The following is an 11,035-nucleotide window of genomic DNA, read 5'->3' as shown; positions in this document are numbered from 1 at the left end:
AAAACGCGCATTCTATTAAAATAAAACTTATTATTAAACATTTTACTGCAACTGCTGTCATTTTTCTATAAATCTAATTTGTTAATATCCAATGTAGATATAATTTTAACTTTGTATCTTATTTTTTACGATTGAAATAGAATCTACTCGTCCTATCGAAAAATGATTAATAACAAATTTATAGATCTTCTTGTGGTAAAAACTTTAGTCTATTAATTTTAATAGGTACCTTGATTCGTTTCTCGAAAAATTGAATTTTTAAATTTTGAATATTATTTTTTACGATTAAAACAAAAACTATGCGTCCTATTAAACAAATATCCATGACAAATTCGAATGAGTTTTCGCTATTTTTTAGAAGAGTAACTTTTGTCTATTTATTTTTTCATAGCTTGCGTCGTTTGTCCTAAACTTCAATTTTTTATTTTTAAAGTTGTTTTTTTTTATATTGACTGAAAACAAAAACTACGCATCCTGTTGAAAAGTGATTAATGACAAATTTGTAGATCTTTTCAGGGCACGCAATTTTAGTTAATTTATTTTTTGTATCTTGCATAGGTAGACCAAAAAATAGAATTTTTGATTTTGAATTATTTTTGATATGATCAAAATTTAAATTTTCTAATTTTCAACAAAATTCACAAAGTTGTCATGACAATCTTGCTAGACTTTCAAAAATCAACGTTTTACTTCTCTTGAATTTTTATTATACGATGCGTTGTTTGGCTGAAAATGTTCCTTTTGGTTCATTTTTTCGGATTTAAAAAATCCAATAACTCTGATCATTTTCTTTTTATTGAAAAAGTCATTAGGATAAATTGTTTGAATTTCCGAGTACTATAAATAGTCGTACATCGAATTTTTAAATATTGAAAAAAATATTCTGTAAATATTTTGAAATTGCGCTCACTTTTTGAATTTTCATCAAAATTACCTGGTTTACGAACTTGTTCTTTCTTTTCAGGCCTTAAAAATGTGTGCCAAAGCAAAATCCAATCTGATCAATCTTTCGAAAGTTATCATGCCTACACGATATAAACTACAGGCTACAGACTACAGACACATTCGTAAAAATCGTTTTTTTTTACTCATGCGGTCTTAAAACGTGTAAATTGTATCAAATGCGAAAAAGTGAAATTTTACATAAAACCAATACCTTCTCATCAGGATGAGAATGTAAAAAAAATATAAATTTGAATAAAGAGAATATAAAATTCGTATTAGGTCTAATACACTTAATAAGAAATTAATCTGCCATTTTATTTTCTGAATGGCAGGGTGGATAGGCCTGTGAACAGAGTATACGGAATCGCTGAAAAAACGAGTCATAGCTATACCTCCTGGGTGGCATGGAAACGAGCTGATTATGATAATTTGAACAAAATTTTTATTAGGAGTAATTAACCTAATAATAAATTAATCCACTATCATAGAAAAAAACAAAGGGTAAAAAGTGGTCCAGTTAAAAATAATGGGTGTAGTCTCGGAATGCAAACAAATGAAGATCGGTAGGGGTTACATATAAGAAATGATTGAATTTTCAATAAATCGTTGCCAATCTCCATTTTCTTGCATGCCGAGAGAACCCCCAGCATTTTTACTTGAATTACTTTTTGTGTTTTTTTTTGCGATTGTATTTTTTTAATGGCAGGGATAAAAAGTGAACTTTGAAAATGTGTTTTTGAATTATAATTACTTTATCTCAACGTTTAATGCTTCTTCCTTAAATGCTTGTTCCTTAAAAAATCCGCCTGCCTCGTTGGCTGTCTAATTGCGCGCGGCTCGCGAGCTTGAGCACGCCCACATCGTGTTTTTATCAGATCTGAGATCTGAGTGCGAACCTCGCACTCACACCAGTTCTACATGGACGCGTAGCGCATTATTCTGTCTCCTTCTATCAGTGCGTTTTACTGTGAAAGAAAGACGCTGAACGCAGCCGATAACGCGTCTATGGCGAACTAGTATCACTAATGGGTTATCCCGCACTTCGCGCTCGGATATTTATTATTTGCATTCGGAATGCTTAATGTAAACTTTAGCGAAAAAATCTCTTTCAGATCCCAATTTTTTATGCATCCTTAGTCCGAATTTTCTACCTGATTAAGTATAATTGAATATTACATTCCTCAAAGCTCTGTAGGCTCTGAGGTAGATTCTAATCGTGACGCTTGCGCTTCAAGCACGATTTTCGACAGACATTTTTAAATGTATATTTGTTTTCTGAGATAACATCACAATATTAAAAGGTACAATATTTTCTTTAGACTTTTAACGTATTTCACGTCTTTTGGCGTAAATTCGGCATTTTATATGTTTGCATGTGCATTGTTTATTTCGACAAATAAATTAAAAACGACTACTTCTATCGAAAAATAGTTTAACGCAATTTTGCAGGAATGTTTAAAAGCTGAAATTTCTTCCAAAATTTTTCCCTGTATTTCGCGTCACTTGACTCAAAATTTGAATTTTCGATAGATTACATATTATTTTGAAAAATAAAACCAAAATTACAAGTCATGTCACAAATATTTTAAGAAAATTGTGTGCGAATTTTTTAAAGCTGTAATCGCCCCTTAAGACTTTATCTCGTATCTTGCATTGTTGGGTCAAAATTTGAATGATTTAAAATAGTATTTTAGTTAAATGAAACGAAAGTGACAAATTCTATAAAAAAAATGTTCAACAAAAGTTCTGAGGACTTTTCAAAAACAGTAATTCATCCATACAACAACAATTTTCCGTATCTCCTGTGGTTTTGCCAAAAATGTGCATTTGTAACATTTTGTTCTATTATAATACTTTCGCAAACATAAATGATGAGGATGTAAAAATTATTCCATATTTTAATAAGTGAAGACTTATTTTATGCATTAGAATTGTAATTTTAATTACAAGTTCTAAGTTTTTAAAAAAAATTTTATTTTAAAATTATTTCTATTAGAACGTTTTCTATGTAAAATTCTGAATTCTAATTTAAATTGAAATGTCCTTATTTTCGTGGTTTTAATTTTAAAAAATTTACCATTGAAGGCTTTTAATTCGAAATCATATAATCTTTACCGGTTAAATTCGATGTATTTTAACTTTGCAAGCGTTCCACATTTAAAAGATCCATTTAATAAATTCTGAAATGATTTGATTTTTATCCTTACGAAATAATAGCAGAATTTTCATTTAAATACTGAAACCTTACAAGTTATACATTTGCAGATAAAAGAATAAGTTTCGAATAATAGTAAAAATTTAGTACAAGTTTATGGAGTTATTTTGTACATAGAATCGATTAGTGCAGTTTACTTCTAATCTAGGATCAATATTAATTAGATTGTATCAAATTATTCAATAAAAAGTTGCCGCAAGGAATTGAAAATGTAATACATGTTTCTTTATCCATTTTAAATAAACATTTATATTATTTAAACTTAATAGACCGGATTTGTGTAATACCAATTCAAAAAATAAATATTTACTTAATTGCACAATTAGCATTACAATTAATTTATGTGGCGAACCTTTAATATTGTTACTAATTTCACAAGTAAAATAAGGATTAGAATTGCAAAAGTATTATAATTTTCTAGTAATTTGTTACTTTGTAAATCATTTTAGAATCCCTGCTTCTACTTTATCGGTGTTTAGAGAAATCTTTGCTAAGACAGGGATTTGCTGCGAGGAGCAACGGTTAATATAGATTTAACATCCTACCCTTAGAGCAACGATTTTACCTACAGAGAAAGAAGAAGCAAGGTAGTACGAAGAGGGCAGCAGCAACGCACCCGACGAAAGTAGTAGCTATATATATTTTCTCACCACTCCGTCGCCACTTGCCGCATCTGTGTTATAATATCTTTGGTCATAGGGAATATAATTATATAAACTCTATCATACAATGCAACCCGTCTTGCATTTGTGTAATACAAAAAAGTACTATATAGGCGATTTTAATTCGGTTTCCAAATCTCCCGCGCTTGAGATCTTGCGCTGATTGGTCAAAGGCTTCGAGACTCAGAAGACATGCGCAAAATATACGTGTAACCAAATTCTGAAAAAAGGTCATGTTCCCCAGGATACACCGCGCATTTCAAATAAATAATTAGTTACCAATTGATAAAAAATGTAACACAACATTAAAATTGTTCATAAATAAATTCGGGACGTACATTAAGTACTTTCTTAAAAATTGGAGTTGGTTTTCCCTAATGTAACGGTACGTGAGTGATACTTGACGTTTGACAAGTGTCAAAATCGTTTTGTACTTCGATCTCAGTTAATTAAATAAAATGAATATCTGCAGGTTGTACGTAATTAAGCGGCGAATTATTCTTATAAGCTGGGTATTCAGCGACCTTGAAAACTTCGTCTCCGCTACTATAGAATATTAAAGTATACATTTTTTGTGACATTTGACTTAGAAATGGTAAAAATGATTAGCTAAAATCTTCAATATTATAACTCAGCTTCAGAATAGAACTTTTTATTCTAGATGTTGACAGTGCGCACGTGCCAGGATTTCACGTCATTTCCGTATTTTTCGAACAGTTTTGTGTCAAAATTTATGGAAAATATTGTAAATACAAATAACAACGAAAAATAAATGTGTAAATAAATCAGAGTTTAAAGACAAAAATTTCTTAAGTATATTCAGAACAAAAAACTGCGAAAAAAGTGCGAAAAGTGTGGCGAGCATGCCCATTGTTTACATTTATTGACATCTGTCGTCTTCAAAAAAATGTTTAAAAATCCGGAAAAAATCACGGAAGATGATGTTATAGGAACAAAATTAGTGCACAAATCGGTGAAAGAGCGCAGTGTTAAACACCTTAAACGATGAATAAAATGTAGGAAACGATCTTTAAAAGGGAAAAAAAGTTATTCAGTAGAAAGGTTAGTTGAGGTTGTGTTTGGCAGGTATTAATATTTTCTTTCTTTGCTAACATTTGCTTACATATTAAATGAAGCATTGTTATCGGGGTTTCAAACCTCCTAAATTTTTTGGTAAAAATAAAATCTATTTAATACTTTTACTTGAGAACGCAAAACTATTATATTTATGTATTTATAGCCAGTTTATATAAAAGAAGAAAAATTTGTTAGTACATTCCTTATACCCGGAAATCACTAACAAATGGCTTTTTATTTTCTGAACTTGAAAAAGAGAAGTAGAAATTATAATATTGTGTTATTTTATATTTGTATGAATATTAAATATTTACTCAAACAAACTTCTGAACAGCAAATCTTGTATAAAAGAAAATATTTATACCTGTCATACAAAACCTCAAATAACCTTTCCACTAAATCCCGTTTTTTTCCTTTTAATGGTGGTTTTCTACATTTAGGACATCATATCATTTTCTCAATACTGTACTCTTCTACTGATTCGTGCACTAATTTTGCACCTGGAACATCATCTTCCGTGAGTTTCGCCGAATTTTTAAGCATTTTTTCGAAGATCACAGGTGACAAAAGATGGAAATAATGGCCTTGGTCGCCGCACTCTTTGCACTTTTTTCACCGTTTTTTTTAAACAGACTTCAAAATGTTCTACCTTAAAAATCTCTGTCATTTACCAATTAATTTTTTGTTGTTGTTTTTATTAACAATATTTTCCTTACATTTCGACAAAAAGCTGTTAGAAAAATACGGAAATGACGTAAAATTTCGGCACGTGCGCGCTGCCGACGTCTAGAATAAAAAGGTCTATTAGAATGAGCCATGGCCATATAACGGAATTTTCAAGAGTTTCACCACTTGATTTTTCAGTGTAGACCATATTACAAAACACTAATAAAGATTTCGAAAGGTTTCAAAGATTTAAAAATATTTAGAAGGATTTGGAACATTTTATAAAGGCGTGTTTATCAGATTTTAAAAATTTCATAACAATTTCACAAAGATTTTTAAACTTTTCAAAGATGTAAAGAGTTTCAAAGATTTTGAAAAGGTTACAGTTTACCAGATTTCAAAGATTTAAAAACATTTGGAAGATTTGAAAATGTTTCAAAACATTTTAGAAGATTTTTTTTACTAATTATAGATTTCAAATAATTCAATGATTTCATTGAATAAAAAAATTTCCCAAACAAAGATTTAAGAAAAATTTCCCAAAGAAACCACGTCCCGAGAATTTTTGTGGCCACATTCTAATATTGTGCTACATTGTTTTTAATTCGTAACTAATTATTTAATTGAAATGCGCGGTGAATCCTGGAGAACATAACCTTTTTTCAGAATTTGGTTATGCGTATATTTTGAGCACGTCTTCTGAGTCTCGAAGCCTTTGGCCAATCAACGCAAGATCTCAAGCGCGGGAGATTTAAAAACCGAATTAAAATCGCCTATATAGTACTTTTTTGCATTACACAAATGCAGGATGGGTTGCATTGTATGCTAGAGTTTATATAATTATATTCCCTATGACTACATAGTAAACGTCCTTACTGTATGTCCGAATATAGAAATTGATTTGGAAAGTCTTTTTCGGCATTCAGTGAGAGTGGAGGGGATATAAACAATGTTCGATGGATGAAGTGTTGACTATGCTTGTTTCGTTAAAGCTCAAAATAGTATTATTTTTATTTAGTTTGCATTAGCAGGTTTAACTTAACATTATTGTACATTGAATCGTGAAAAACGAAAAAAAATTGATAAAAATTCTATTTGTTTAAATAATTTTTTTTTTCATTCGTTCAAAAATCACCTACGGGTATTTTGTTGAAGTATCCAGTAATGTGCCTGAAAATATTTTTGCATAATTCGAAAATCACCTAGAGGTATGGCTGAGTCGGATTCAGATATGTTTTCATTTTTTGGATTGGACAATTACTTTTGTTTAAATAAATTCCCCAATTTTTACATCTATATGTATAGCTAAATTCAGGGTCGTTAAAAATTCCCCAATGGAAACAGAAAAAGTGTCAATCCTATTCTTCTCAATCGACTTAGTAAAATTGAACGAAATCATTTATTTAACTTAGTTTTCATTATTAAATCTTTTTATAACTTATAAATTCGAAAAATATTCAAACGTATATTTATTTATATTTCAATCATTTATTTAAACGTGTTAAAAAGTTCATTAAAAAAATTATTTAAATTTGTGAATTAAAATAATTTTAACTCTAGATAGGCGGACTTGAATTTATTAAGATTAAAATTTAAAAACTTATATTACACACAAAGGAATTAAAGCAATTTATTACACATATTTTGTGAGCTTATTAGAAGGAATTAAACAATCTCAAAATACGAACACTTTTGGGGAATGGAAGCCATCTCTGTGAGGTGTATCTGTCGGTACAATTGCAAGGAATTAAATATATTGAAAACACGTTCTCTTTTGGGGAATAGAAACCTCTGCTGCAGCCGCTATGGAAATAGAAATAAATTAGCTTCGGAGATACCCTATTCTTAGAATGACATTTTAGACAGATGGAAAAAGCGCGCATTCAAAATAATAGAATAATCTTCACTTTTACGCTGAAATCTGAAAATATTAATTTTTCTCTATTCAACTATTATTACCGGGTAGTATCGATCAACACTGAGGTCATGGTGGTAGTTTTGTCAACGTTTCCTACTTGATATATGTACTCAGATCTATAACGGATTTTGATCATAAATTGAATAATCGTACATATCAGCTGTCTTAAATTAACCTATAAGCTACATTTCACACTCACGCGTTGAAAGAAAGTCAACAATCTTTCTGTCTTAAAGTAACCTATAAAGTACATTTTACGTACATGAAGCATTTGACTTTCAACCAACCGCGTTATTTAAAGTCATGTTATAATCATCAGTTGACTTTCAACTGGCCAATCATCCTTTTGGTCACATCTGAAAGTCAACCGCCTTTTTCTACTGAAATTCAGATTCTTGTATTTACAGTCCCTGGCGGACCGAAGGAACCGAATGGAGCCTCTACAAAGTACCCGTAAAGACCCCATTGGGTCCCCATTCGGTTCCTTTTTAAAAAATTAAAAAAAAAACAGCAAAATCAACTTTTAATAAACTGTTGAAATTCGGATTCTACGTTAAAATTCCCTATAGAAGGTCACGGAATAATCGCAATAGTCTTTTTTATCAACTGTATAAAGTTTAAAAAAATACAAGACGTATAACGCCTGCTGACTGTTACACTTCAAACGCATCGCCTGAAAGTAGCAGTCAACAGGCGTTATACGTCTTACATATTTTTTAACTTTTTACCGTTGCAAAAAAAACTATTGTGATTATTCCGTGACCTTCTATAGGGAATTTCAACGTAGAATCCAAAATTCAACAATTTAAAAGTTGATTTTGCTTTTCTTTCGAGTTTCTTAAAAAGGAACCGAATGGGGGCGTAATGGGGTCTTTACGGGAACTTTGTAGAGGCTCCATTCGGTTCCTTCGGTCCGCCAGGGGTGTATATAAAGGTACGCTGTAGCGTATTCTTTGCATTCATTCGGTTGGTTTTGGTTGACTTTTTTCTTTTTAGATTCATGATTTGGGATTATATTGGCCATCTGGTATTAAATAAGTCGGTGTTGACAACAGAAACTAGAAACTCTAGTTAAAAAAGATGTGTTTCTCAAGAAAACGAGGGAAAATTAAATTAAATTTATCGACAGTTTTCGGCTACGAATGTTATTAGTGCAATAATGATGTGATGATTTATCTTATACAGTTGCTAAGAAATAAATCAGTGAAGAGGACTCACACATGAGCCGAAAGGTTTGATTAAAAAACAACGTTTTTTTATTACTAGACCCTACCGCCTAAGTAAAGAAACAGCAATTGTTAATGTTTTTCATGCTCCGATTTCATTGCATAAAATTATTCATAAGACAGTAGATTTCATTTCAATCTTAAATAAGATATATTTTTTCGTTCCTTTATATTTTATTATTAATTTTCCAGGCGTAAAATGTTTCCATAAAGATCTAGAGGCTATTCATTAGGGTGGTCCAAAAATGCATTAGAAATTTTTTTCTTCGAATTTGTATGAGAAACGCCCGGAAATTTGTTCGAATCCACAAAAAAATAAACCCACTTTTTAAAAATAATATTAGGAGGTGGCGCAAGCCCCATAAAGTACACGTATTTCTTGTAAGACAAAAAGACGTTTTTGTAAATTTTATTCAGAATTCTCAATTTTAAGTGCATCAAGTTCGAAATTCACCATTTCTCTTCACAATTAGTCACAGAATGTGAATAAAATATTATTTTTCAAATATCAGCCCTATAAGTCTGTTTTATAGGGTCCCAAAAAACCCCCATAAGTGAAAAAGTGGATTTTTCGAGTTTTTGGCGCTTATTATGATTTTTTTGCGATTTTTTAACGCAGATTGTTTCAAATACATGAAATACTACTTTATACTGATAATTAGATGTTTATTTAAATTGTTTAAACAATTTATTATTGTTTTTAGCAACTTTCTCTTAGAAAAGGGTTAGAAAGTCAAGGTTTTTTTCTAAATTTTTCAACTTACTTTCAACGTTTCAGTTAGAGCGAAGTAATAATCAATTAAATTTAAAAAAAAAATGTTAGAACAATTTGTTATCATTCATAAAAATATTCTCTTAGAATAATGATAGAAAGTTGCGGTTTTTTCTGAAATTTACAACTTTTTGTCCACTTTTCACTTAAAGTAAGTAATTATTTTATTTAATTCAGGAAAAATAATTGTTTAAACAAATTATTATTGTTTATAGCTATCTTCTTCTAGATAATTACTACATAGTTGCGGTTTTTTCCTGAAATTTTTAAATTTTTGCCCACTTTTCACTTGAAGTTAATATTTAATTTAATTTGACAAAAATAATTGTTTAAACAAGTTATTATTGTTTATGGCTATCTTCTCTTACATTAGTGCTAAGAAGTTGCGGTTTTTTCTAAACTATTAAGGTTTTTGTCCACTTTTCACTTAGTGAGGTAATAATTAATGCGAGTTAACAAACATGCTTATTTAATCTATTTATTATTGTTTATAACCATTTTTTCTTAGATAAGTGCTAGAAAGTTGTGGTTTTTTCTAAAATGGATAACTTTGCTTTACCTTTTTAGCTGTGAAAAAATAATAAATAAACATCAGAGAGAATCATATCTTAAACAATCTCTTTCTTTTTTACTTTTAATTATTCCATTCTTTGTTTTTGTCTCGTTTGTATAATAGCTTTTTTGTTTTAATTAATTTTTTTTGAGAATTGGGAAAAGAACAAAAATAATTTACTTAAAACAATACAATACTATTTAAAATATGATTCTCTCTAATGCTTATTTATTATTTGCTCACGACTAAAAAGGTAAAGCAAAGTTAAACATTTAAATAAAACCGCAAATTTTTAGCACTAATCTAAGAAAAGATAGCTATAAACAATACTGATTTGTTGAAACAATTATTTTTGTCAAATTAAATTACATATTAACTCACTTCAAGTGAAAAGTGGGCAAAAAGTTTAAAATTTCAGAAAAAACCGCAAGTTTCTATCATCAAGCAAAGAAAATATTATTAGCAATGATAATAAATTGTTTAAACAATTATTTTATTAACATAAATTAATTATTACTTAACTCTTACTGAAAAGTGATAAAAAGTTTAAAATTTCAGGAAAAACCCGCAATTATGTAGTATTAATCTAGAAGAAGATGGCTATAAACATTAACAATTTGTTTAAACAATTATTTTTGCTAAAATAAATGAAATAATTACTTACTTTAAGAGAAAAGTGGACAAAAAGTAAAAAATTTCCGAAAACACCGCACCTTTGTAGCATTATTCTAAGAGAATATTGTTATAATTAATAAAAAATTGTTTAAACAATTATTTTTATTAACTTTAATTCATTATTACCTCGCTCTAACTGAAACGTTGAAAAAAAGCGTTGAAAAATAACGCCTAAAACTCGAAAAACCCATTTCTTTACGTATGGAAGTGTTTTGGGACTCCATAAAACAGACTTATGGGGGTGATAATTGAAAAGTAATATTTTAATCGCATTCTGTGACTAATTGTGAAGAGAATTGGTGAATTTCGAACTCGATTCACTTAAT

The sequence above is a fragment of the Belonocnema kinseyi genome, chromosome 6, assembly GCF_010883055.1.
Source record: "Belonocnema kinseyi isolate 2016_QV_RU_SX_M_011 chromosome 6, B_treatae_v1, whole genome shotgun sequence".
Taxonomy (NCBI): domain Eukaryota; kingdom Metazoa; phylum Arthropoda; class Insecta; order Hymenoptera; family Cynipidae; genus Belonocnema; species Belonocnema kinseyi.
This window is presented reverse-complemented; position numbering follows the sequence as displayed.